At 31.5% G+C, this 13,006-nt stretch overlaps 1 pseudogene; it reads right to left on the reverse strand.

Moving 5' to 3' along the window:
• The window catches only part of LOC149541642 (patatin-like protein 2), a 166,300-nt pseudogene that overhangs the window by 81,537 nt on the left and 71,757 nt on the right, over positions 1–13,006 (reverse strand).

Below are 13,006 nucleotides of genomic sequence, written 5' to 3' on the forward strand. Positions count from 1 at the left end.
ACTCTCTAAATCTTCTCCCCATTATTAAAAAACTCATCATAGCCACCTAGGTTGCAAGATAAACATAAAATTTGTTGGGCAATCATTGACACCACCTATAGTGCTCGAGTCTAAAGACGGCATGGATTTGGGGTATGAATGTCCACTATCTCATGGTCTCCAGGGTTTGAAATAGGAGGCAAAGGGAGCAATGGAACTAAGGATTCAATTGGTATCTAGCTTGAGCTAGTTCTACTATTATCCACAGGCAAAGAGCTCAACTTAGCTATAGCCAAACCCTTCCCTTTGTTCAGCACTGTAGTCCACTCATCTTTCTTGGAGGCCATAGAAGGCTTAGCTTCTAAAATAGGGGGTCAGTTTCAGTCTAACAAGGGACAATCTATAATCTTATGCTTAGTTGACTAGCACTAATAGTAGGTATTTAGAAGGTTAAGTGAAAGAACCTTCTAAGTAAAGGTGGTACCATCTATTTGGATTTTCACAATATATTTGAGGTACCTAGACATGTCGACCTCAACACAAACCCTACACTAGGGTCAAGGGTTGAAAGACATGTCTAATTCAAGGCACACAGCCTTGTCGATGGTTTGTGCAATAGCAGTCAAAATAGACCAGCAAGGAATGGGAAGCCTAGGGAATTCTACCCAAATAGGCACCAAAAATTTCTTGGTATCATATTATTTGGTATATTAGAATTATTAAAACCATTTTATTACTTTTCCTTTTACAAAAAAATATGTAAAAATTCAATAGATATTTTTTGAGTGTTTATTATTAATATTATTTTTTATATATTTTAATGTGTGCATATTCTAGTGTAATAATAAAGGATTTTATTTTTTAATAACTAAATGTATTTTTACTAATACCATATAATTTATTTTTGAAAATTTTGTTTCTTGTTAGATATGTTGTTAGTGCAATAAATGACATACTTATCAAAAGTCTTAATATCATCTATTATTTATATAAGGGATGCATATGAGAATCTTAGTCTATATGATAGTAAATAATTTTACATCATTTCATGTTAATGACTAGTTTGCTTCATTTTGAAATTAAATGAACTACAAAGTAAATAAGTCTCATATATTGGCTTCTATTTGTTGTATGTTGTAATAGTTTAATTAGGTAGAATAGCAAAGTTAATCATGTGATAATGTTTAAAATAAATTATTACTCTTTAATTCATATTTTAATAGTTCATTAATATAAAAAATTATAATTAATTAAAAAACTATTCAATATATCTTGTGAATGACAAGACATTTGTAATGAAATAATATTTATTTTATATAAATTATTACTTATTTGCGAAAATAATCACAATGAGAACCAAATTAAACGGAAGAAATTTTGGTCCTTCATAATCAAAAAATAATTATTTTATATTTTAAACTACAAATAGAATAATATTAAATATATTTTGTGATGCATGCTAAAATATTAGCTAGTGCTTCCTAAAAAATAGCTTGTACAAGACTCCAAATATATGAACCAATCAAGTTTAACAATTTTAGAAATTAAAAAACCCTTATATAAACATTATAAAAATAGAAAGCTAAAATTAAAAAGAAGACTACTTTTATCTAATTGGTTGAGATAGAAAATATTAATCATAAATTAAGTACATGTGGTTACAATAGTATTAACCTACTGCCAATACAAGAATAGTATCAGTAGACAATGAATACAATAAATATTATATATTATTTTATGCTAACTTAGTCCAAATAAAAGAAAATACTATCATTCATTTTATGTTCATAAGTGATTTACTTCATTTCCAACTTAAACTAACTACCATTATTACACGTTCAAGTAATTATTACATATTTTCTCATATAAATCAAAATATCTATAATCCTTTATTGACTTTAAACTAATTTATTCCTCAAAATGAGTGCCACATCGTAATTTGTATTTTTCATATCATTAAATTGAATTTTAAAAAATTATAGTAGTTAAACTAAAAATTAAATACTATAGATGAATCAAATAAAATTAGAATTAAAAAATGTAGAGTTATAAGAGAAAACAAGGATTAATTATAATAATAATAATTTTATGGCATTTAGGAGGATAACCCCATAGTGGGACAGTCAAATGTCACAAGCCTCACAACTGTGAGGTCATTGGTTCAAGCCTTATAGGCCCTTCATTTCATTGGGTAGTTGATTGCCATTGTTGTTTGATGTTGACATGGATTATGGAGAATCCTACTGATGTTCAGTTTGGAGAGTATGTTGCTACCACTTGTGCCTATGAGGAGGTGGATGTGCCTATTCTGCTTGGTGACTATGTGGTGGTTTAGATTTTATGGGGGTCATTGAGTGAGAAGGAGCATCAAAGAGATAAGTAGATTGAATTTTTCTTGCTCTTGCATTCCTTGTTGATCCAACAATCACTGTGCCTGACTTGCTCATCGCTAGCATGATTGCTATGCAAGCTTTAGCATGAAAAAATGGAGGCTATGATGTCCCTCATGCATTGTTTTGGAAGGAGGTACCCAGTTCATCATTTCAGGAGTCATAAGGAGTGAATGTTAAGGAGGTATTAGGATGGAGAGATAAGTTGAATTCTTGGAGCAATAAGGTGATGGGTAGTATAAATATCGGTGTATCTAGGAGGTGTGTTGAGACCTCGACAACCACATTCTCATCAGGGATGTGGTCCCCTATTAATGTGATCCCGTTGGTTCAAAGTTCCAATCAAAAGCAATTGCCCCAAATAAAACTAATAATAATTTGATAGTATTTCATTAATATTTTAATATAAGATTAATATTTTCATATTCTTACATGAAACTTGTCATTTTTTAAAAGTATATATTAATTATTAGAAGTTTTTAATATGTTTAATGTGTTTTATATTTTTATATATCTGTGCATCCTAACATATCGCCACATAATAGGACAACACTTTCTAGAAATCTGCTCCTATAAAACCTCAAATATATGCACCAATAAAGTTAACATAAAATGTTTTTAATGATTGTAAAACTTCAAAATTTCCCACATAAACGTTATAAAAATTTAAATAGTAAAAAAAAAAACTTTCTTTTTACTGGTTGAAATAGAAAATATTAACCACTTGTTAACAAGTGATTGAAATAGTATATTGCCTATAATAAATACAATAACTAATATATATTATTTTTTACTAACTTAATTAACATAAAAAAAAATACTATCACTTTATTCATGCTCATACTAGTTTTCTTCATTTCTCAATTAAACCAGTTACCATTAGTACGCACTCAAATACTTATTTTACATTATCACATACTAGAAAATAATTTTAAAAGAACTATAGCCCTCCATTGGTTTCTTTCCCATGGTTGTGTCGAACTCCTCACACCACATATGATCACTTCATTTGAAACATTCTTTCTTCAGATAGTTTCTTTATTAATCTAGGCAAACAACAAGATGTTTTCACCAATACTTATCAAGATGTTACAATGTAATGAAATAATATGGATTGTGATTATTCCTATGGATTTTTACCTGGTCAAGGCATATTTGTTTGTGCCCACACAATAAACTGGTTCAAATGATCTAGTGTCTAAATTGACTCTAGAAATGATCTCATCCAAAAAAATTGCCAACTATAAGCTCCCTAAGATTCTTGCAAGTAGGGATATCGACAGAGGCGTTGTCTCCCTTCAATTCACTTTCCTAAAATAAAACAAGTTTTTGGTGAAGATCACTATAATATATATGACTTTGAGTATATAAGAAATTTATATACCTAAATTATAAGATAGTTGTTTTGAGAGTCAAGCATTCTAAAGATTGAGGCAGTATATGACTTAGGTGTGCACTTCACTGCTCATATGCACTACTCGCATGCACCATTCCATTGCATGTGCATGCAATGGTGATGCATTTCAATACATTGACAATGCACTAATTTAGATATATTTATTTATTTCATGCTTAATAAAACTACATGTTGTAGTTAGCCTCGTAGGCATTAGTTTTACTTATTTGTTAAATAGTTTTCATATCATGCAAAACTCTATTTTTCATGAAATCTCTTTGCATGGGATTTTTTAGAATTTTTTATTGTAGTTTTTACTATCTTCCTTGATCAACACTCAAGGTTAAGTGTTTTAGTTTTTCTTTATAATGTACTCTTTAATTTCAAAAATATACATTCAATAAAAATTGAGTTTTTATTTTGATTTTGGTTGTTTGTTGTTTATGCTCTATTTTTTTATTTCTTTGATTATCAGTATTGCATAAGAGATTTTATTTTCAAATCTCCAGTTGGTATTAAAGCAGGTTGTAGAATATTGTTCTCTTCTAGGTAGAGCACCAAGTTTTTCCAAGATCTTTCAAAATGGAAAATGGTGACAACTTTCCATTCTAGCTTCTATTATTTTCTAGAGACAATTATGAATATTGGAGTACCATGATGATGACCCTACTATTATCTCAAGATATATAGGAATTAGTAGAAGGAAGATACACTAAGCCTACAAACCTGAATTCTTTAAATGCCTTAACACAAGCTCAACAAAATCAGTTTAAAGTAGACAAGAAGAAGGATAATCAAGCTCTTTTCCTCATTCAAACTACATTGGATATGTTTATTTTCCCACATATAGTAAGTATGACAAAGTCAAAGAATGCATTGGAAGCCCTTCAAACAACATACCAAGGATTTGACAAGATAATATTGTTGATACATCAAACCCTTCGAAGCAATTTAGAAAATTTAAGGATTAGAGAAGATGAGTCCACTCATGACTTTATTATGAGGGCTCAATCTATTATCAATCATCTTCAAACTCAAGGGGAAACTATCACAGAGAAAAAAGTTAAAGAGAAGATTCTAAGATCTCCCCCTTCAACATTTGATCCAGTGGTCATAGTCGTTGAATAGAGTAAAGATACATCTACCTTCAAAATTGAAGAGTTGATAGGTTCTTTACAATCACATGAAGAGTGTATGGAAGGTTCAACAAAACATCTAATGCAAGCCTTCTAGTCTATAGTCAAAATTGAAGAAAAACCTACAGCCTCTTTTCAATCAAACAAAACTCAAGGAGAATCTTCTACATCAAGAGGATGTGGTAGAGGATGAGGAGGAAGAAATTATTTAGGAAGAAGAGGGAGTTCTGAGGATCGAAGAAGCATCTAGTGTAGATATTGTGAAAGGTATGGACATTATCAATTTGACTATAGAACAAAAAAATCTTATGTGAATAAGTCAAGAGCCCACTATACTGAAGAATCTCTTGAAGATGAAAAGAACTCCATGTTTTTACATAAAATTTTGAAAAAGAACCTTTGAAGAATGTATGATTTCTTGATAGCATGTGCTCAAATCATATGATAGGTAAATCTCCTCTCTTTATCAAAATAGATGAATCTAGGATAAGTTAAGTCAAATTTGGTGATGATAAAGAGGTTAATGTTATGGGAAAATGTACCCTTGCAGTGAAAACTAAGAAAGGAGAAATTTCCAATATTCATGATACCTTGCATGCGCCCAAGTTACAACATAATATTTTGAGTATTGGGTAGCTTGTAGAAAAAAATTATAAAGTTGTTTTTGAGGATAACTACTACAAAGTTTTTGATTAATTAGCCAACCACGATCTTGTAGCAAAGACATGTATGACAGGGAATAGATTGTTTTGTCTCACTTTGGTTTTTGCTAATATGCATGCTCTTAAGGAAACCACATATGACTCATGGTTATGGCATCAAAGGTATGGTCATTTGAATTTTTAGGGCTTAATCTTGCTTCATAAAAAGGACATGGTGAGAGGACTTCTTGCCATTAAGAAAAGAAAGAAGTTTGTTCAGGGCATGCTCTTGATAAGCAACATCGAGAAAGTATAGATTATTAGAAACTTGAGAATGCAAATGGAAAATTTAACAAATAGAGATTTTATGTTGTTCCTTGGTGTCTAACAATGGCTAGTAGATTCAATGAGGGTGTAGGAGCTATGAAGATTATGGAGGAAGCTGGTTTTATGCTAGATAAAAACACTTATTAAGGGTAAGAGAAGTATAATAGTAGATGCACTGAGAATGGACATGACATCCATGCAATACAAGTAAAGACTTAACATGAATGATGGAAGCTTCAAGGGTATAAGAATCGAGCCCCACAGAGGTAAACTAAGGTAATATAGTTCCTTTACATTAATGATATTATGAATAAAAATATATGAGGCTCTATTTATATAGATATAAAGTGTCATTACATATACAATAAGATATAAATTAAATTATAGATTGAAAAATATATCTAGAAAATTGAATTTATGCATATATGTTCAAAGTATATATTTTATTAGAATGATATTATATGATTATGAAAAATTATAGAATATTTTATTGATCTAATCATTATAGACTCTCCCTTACTTGTATTTCTATAAATATTATTTTCTATGATCTTCTTCTAAGAATGTTATTGTAGGAGGAGGGAGATTGAGATTTATAGGGATGCTAACATTTTATTAGAGGCAACCTTGAAAAAGAGGGAGTAGATAAAGGATATGATTAGTCAACCTTTGATGATCTCAATCATATTGATTTAGAGAAAGTAAACCATGCCAAGACAAATTCTATAGTAAATTGGAATAGTCAAGAGGACTATAATTCATGAATATATCTTGTGAGTACGTGATTTAATGGCCTACTCCCTATGTACATCATGAGGAAGTGACGACTTCCAAATGATGTCACTTCATTTGAAAAATTTACTGTAAGGTGACAATCTTACAATATTTTTTATTACAAAATCAAACTTAAGTATATGGTGAATGTCTTGCATCTCAACATTCTAGAAAGCTATTAATCAAAGAGTACTTGGTGAATATCATTGATATTTAGGGAGGCCAATACTCTTGATATCAAATATGATATCAAAAACTTCTAAGTACTTGGTGAATATCATTGATATTCTGGGAGGTCAAAACCCTTGATATTAACCCATTTTCAGTCAAACAAAACTCAAGGGGAGTCTTCTACATCATGATGACATGGTAGAGGATGAGGAAGAGGAAATAACTAAGGAAGAAGAAGGAGTTCTTGAGGATTGAAGAAGCATTCAGTGTAGCTATTATGAAAGGTATGGACAATATGAATCTGAATGTAGAATGAATAAAATATGATTTGAATAAGTCAAGAACCAACTATACTGAAGAATCCCTTGAAGATGTAAAGAACTCCATGTTCTTTACATGCAGTTAAGAAAAAGAACCTCAGAAGGACATATGGTTTCTTGATAGCATGTGCTCAAATCATATGATAGGTAAATCTAGTCTCTTTATCAACTTAGATGAATCTATGAGAAGTTATGTCAAATCTAGTGATGATAAAGAGGTTGATGCTATGGGAAAAGGTACCCTTGCTATGAAAACTAAGCAAGGAGAAATTACTTATATTCATGATACCTTGTATATGCACAAGTTACAAAATAATCTTTTGAGTATTGGGCAACTTGTAGAAAAAAATTATGAAGTTGTTTTTGAGGATAACTACTACAAAGTTTTTGATAAATCAGCTAACCACCATCTTGTAGAAAAGACTTGTATGACAAGAAATAGATTGTTTCCTCTCACTTTGGTTTCTACTAATACACATGCTCTTAAGGTAACCATAGATGACTCGTCGTTATGGAATCAAAGATATTGTCATTTACATTTTTAGGGCTTACGTTTTCATCATAAAAAGGACATGGTGAGAGGATTTCCTGCCATTCAACAAAAAGAAGAAGTTTGTTCAAGGTGAGCTCTTAGTAAGCAACATTGAGAAATTTTTTGGTTAAAAATTCATGGAATGGAAAATCTCTTCTAGAGCTTGTACATTTTGACATTTCTGGTGCTATGCAAGAGAATTTTTTTGGGAAGAATATCTATTTTTTGGCATTAATTGATGATTTCCCATGTCACACATGGGATTATTTTCTTAAGAAAAAATCTAAAGCACTTGAATGCTTCAATCATTTTCAGGATGACAAAAAAATGAAGTGGGTATTCTATTAAAATACTCAAAAAAAATAGAGGGGGAGAATTCATCTCAAAAGAGTTTACTAATTTCTGTGACATGCATGTCATTCAAAGATAGCTTATAGAAGCCTTTACCCCATGGAAGAATGGTATTACAAAAAGAAAGAAATGTAACATTATGGAGATGGCATGAAGTATGTTAAAGTCTAAGAACCTTCCCAATTCTTTTTGAGGATTTTCAATGGCAACCACAACTTATATTTTGAATCGGAGCCCAACAAAAGTGCTTTAGAATATCACTCCAAAGGAAGCCTAGAGTGGATAAAATCCCTTAGTAGCTCACTTTCGTGTATTTGGTTGTCCTGCATATGTTCATGTTCATGTTCAAAAGAGGAAAAGGTTGGATGCCAAATCCCAACTTTGTATCTTTGTGGGATATTCAAATTGCACCAAAAGATATCAATTTTATGAACTTGACGTAAATAAATGGATTATTAGTCAAGAAGTGGTTTTTAAGGAAGGGTGAGTATGGCATGGAAGAAAGAAGTTGAACAATCTATGCTATTTTTCAAAAAAAGTATGTTGCTAATTTATTAAAGTAGTTTAGAATGATGTCATGCAAAATAGTTGCTACCCCTATGATCCTTGATGAATAGTTAACCAAGGATGATCCAAGTCCCCATGTTGATCCTACATTATACAGATGTTTAGTTGGGAGCCTCATGTTACTTACTACAATAAGAGCTGATATTTTCTATATCATGAGCCTCATCACTTAGTTTATGGAAGATCCGCATGAGTCTCATTGGCAAGCTACAAACATAATCTTAAGGTATGTGAGTGGTACACACAATTTTGGTGTTCATTTTTCTCCCTATGATAAGTTTCACCTAGTTGCTGACATAGATTCTAATTGTGCCGGCTCAGTGGATGATCAAAAATCAACCTCTGGTTATGTTTTCCCACTTCGTTTTGGAGTCTTTTCATGGAGTAGCAAGAAGTAGACAACCATGACTCTCTCTAGCAAAACTAGAGTATATTGCACAAACAACAGCCACTTGTCAAGTGATATGGATTCATGAAGATTTGTATTTGGTTCATGAACATCCTACAACTATTGTTTCTGATAACAGTAGTGCTAGTGCAATGACCAAGAATCTAGTGTTTCATACTAGATTGAAGGACATTGAAATCTGCGATCACTTCATTCAAGATTTGGTAAAGAATGGTATAATGGAGTTACAGTTTTGAACAACTTCTAAGCAAGTTATTGATATCTTCACTAAAGCTCTCACTATATCCAGTTTTACTACCTTGAAAATTCAACTCAATCTCATTATTATTGTTCATGCAAGGGGAGATTGAAGGCATGCACTTCACTGCTTGCATGCACCATTCCGTTGCATGCACATGCAGTGGTGGTGCATTTCAATGCATTAATTTTTATTTATTTATTTATTTCATGGTTAATAAAACTGCATGTTGCAGTTAGCCTCATAGACATCGGTTTTATTTATTTGTTCATTAGTTTGTTTATTATGCAAAACTTTGAATATCATCTAATCTCTTTGCATGTTATTGTTTAGAATTTTTTATTGTAGTTTTTACTATCTTCCTTGAGCAGCACTAAAGGTTAAGTGTTTCAGTTTTTCTTTATAATGTACTCTTTAATTTTAGAAATACACATTCGATAAAAGCAGACATTTTATTTTAATTTTGATTGTTCATTATTTATGGTTTTTTTCCCCCTTTGATTATCAATATAGCATAAGATCTTTTATTTTAAATATTCAATATAAATATCCACCATATCTGAACTTGATGTCCTCGACATGTTGACTATTGATACTGCATTGAATGGATTGATCCAACCCAAGATTCCCCATCTTACAGCATTAGTAGCTTTGGACGATAATGTTTTGACCCTGTTCCAAGAGACAACACCAAAATCTTGCTTTTGTCCTGATAAAAAAATACTACTCATTAATAATTAATGATTTTCCTGAATTAAAAATAATGTAAGAACTGTTTAATTAAATCACCTTTGCTTTGTTAAGGGATACCCACTCTTTGTCTTGCCTGAGAGATTATTTTTTGTCACTTCGTCCATAGCAATTAAAGTCCGCAAATTCGATGTTGAAACTATTGAAGTTAGCTGTTCTTCTTATCAAGCAATGAGAAGAATGGAAGAATCATTACTGGATTGTTAACCGCCACTCCTTCATCTATGAGGTTGAATTCTCTACGTCTGCCCGATGGATATTCTATTTCAAAATAGAGAGCAAGAAGATATGTTGGGGCAGCCAAAGTAGCGATGCATATATCTGATAAAATTGCATTTTTTAAGACATCGTGTTTTGTTCTACAATTTGAAAAAATAAGTTAATTTTAACTATTTAATAGTTTAAATTTTAGAATCAGTGATAAAAGAACAGTAGGAGATTATTTTCACAGTAAAGTGATTTTGAGTCAAACTCATTAACCCATGTTTCATGATTCATGAGTAGTGATTCTACATGAATCTATCTCTCGTGAGAATAAATGGAAGACTTACCACTCATTGGATCTAGGTGATGCTTAAGGGGTGAAGCACCGGGACTTCCCGGGAGGTCACCCATCTCGACTACTCGAGTCTGAGCGTGCTTAGCTCTCGAGTTTCCTCCATGGTTAAACCCAAAGCTTGCAACCCCATTTGCAAAACCTTCACCAAATGTTGTTGTAACTCAAATGATTAAAGAGAGAAAAAGTGGAAAAAATTACGGACTGCTCTAAACAGGTATCGAAGGTTGGGATCGCCACGTTAGTTAGCAGTTGATCCAATCGAATATGACCGCCTAATTCGGTTACACGCTCGTGCAGATAAACCCCATCATATCTGGGGCCTCTAAAACAAGCAATGAAAAAATCGACCAAACCCGGAAGGCAACAGATGAAGATAGAAACCCCACCTTAGTCGCGTGTAGTTTTCTATCAAGAAATTCAAGGTAGTGTTAGTTAAATGGACGAGGACGTTTTAGAATATGTATTGAGTTAGGAAATAGGGTGGCAAGAAAAGTGATTTTAATAATTAAATAATATTGGTATTTCATTTTTGTGATTGTTAACTATTTTATTCATTCTTATAAGAAATGTGTTCATAAGAATTATTATTGGATACCTGAAGCTTCCCCTCTAGAAATTGAAGGATAGTTGCAGGGATGAGACCGCGGACACCCCCTCCGTCAATGCTAAGAATAGTGATCATCTCTCCATGATTCATGGGTGACAGCTTTCTCATACTTGCCATTGCACTCGATTACACACAAATATTTAATGAAATAAGACGACCTCAGATGTGAACAAATAAATATTTAATTACCACACCACTGTTGAGAATCTGTAATTGGCAAGTTGAATAAGAAATGAGGAAAAAAAGTGAAAAAATATTCATGAATAACGGAACACAAGCGCTGAAAAGCCAAACATAAAACATTATATTTATAACAAAATTTAGAATAAATGTACAAGCATTGTAGCTTAAGAAGTAGATGCAATATTAATGAAATATTGTTTTAAAAGATGGCTAGTTGGCTGGAAACAAATGCCGGCCAGAGACGGTTGGATTTATTAATTATTTCAAAAACAACAAGATCAATTCGAAGCTGCTCCATTGGCTTCCAGTTTGTTTACACGCATTGCTCATGGAATACGCAGTGTACTATGTGAGAATGTTATGCAATAACAGTATTCGAAATGGTTTGTAATTATGCCATCTCCCACATGATTTTCGTGTAGACAAAGAGAGATAAATAGTGAGTTATTCCAGCCAAATGATTTATTCTTCCGGAATATTATTACAGTAAATTGCTTATAGAGAAGTATCGGTTTATAATATTGCAAATAATAATATTTTTTTAAAATAATTTTAAAAAGTTGCTTGAGAAATGAAGAAATAGTTTAAATGCAATTCAATATATTATCCATATAACTTGATTATAGGAATATAGTTGATATGGCAAATATTTGAATAAATTAATTTAAAATTTTAGATTAAAAATTTAATGAAATTTATATAGATGAAATGTAAAAAGATTGAGTAATAATATAAGTATGACTAGAATTTCAATGCAATAATTTCAAAATAAAGATTATTAATAAGGTTGATGAAAAATATATGAGTGGGTTTGATGAAAATATAGGATTTGAATTTCATAAGGATTGGACATGATTTGAGTATGGGTGGAGTTTGCATTTAATAGTTTAGATAATGAGAGTATAAGTTGATTAAAATTTGAGAAAATATATATGTAAACGTCAAGAGGTTCACACAGAGAGAGAGAGAGAGAGAGAGAGAGAGAGAGAGTTGAGTGTAATAAATAAGGGAATGCAATTATATATATATATATATATATATATATATATATATATATATAGAGAGAGAGAGAGAGAGAGAGAGAGAGAGAGAGAGAGAGGTGTGTGTGTGTGTGTGTGTCTATACATTAGATGCATATATTGTTGGATTCTTTAAGAAAGGTAGGATTCTAAGAGGCGAGTAGAGCAGCGGTGGGTGAATCAATATGCTAGAAAACTTTAACCCTTAAACAAAATATGTGATATTCTTATTCTTTTCTCAACTCTGTCACCATAAACTATTAACCACACTGTTTGAAAATGAAAATAACTTTGTCTAATCTAACTTGTATGAATCATGAAACATAAACCATAAAATTATTACATATAACACAAGTATTGGGTCACACAAAAACCCTTCATTTGAGAGAAAACTGCAGTAGGGATGGTACCCACAAATCTATCACTCCTAGACTAAGATGGTGCCTTGTTAGGGCTACAATATTATGTCACTTCTAGTAGCTTACTATAAGTTAGGATTAACACAAATATATTTATTAGAGTGTACATTTGTCAAGTATTTTACAACACTTCACAGGTGTGTAATCTCTTAGAAGATTTACAATAATACTAGAAAATCAAGTATACCTTGTGAAAGGATTTAATTTACTACAATGGTTAGAGAATATTAGTTAATTG

The sequence above is a fragment of the Cupressus sempervirens genome, chromosome 8 (genome assembly GCF_028749045.1).
Source record: "Cupressus sempervirens isolate cs-2001-9-10 chromosome 8, ASM2874904v1, whole genome shotgun sequence".
In the NCBI taxonomy this organism is placed as follows: domain Eukaryota; kingdom Viridiplantae; phylum Streptophyta; class Pinopsida; order Cupressales; family Cupressaceae; genus Cupressus; species Cupressus sempervirens.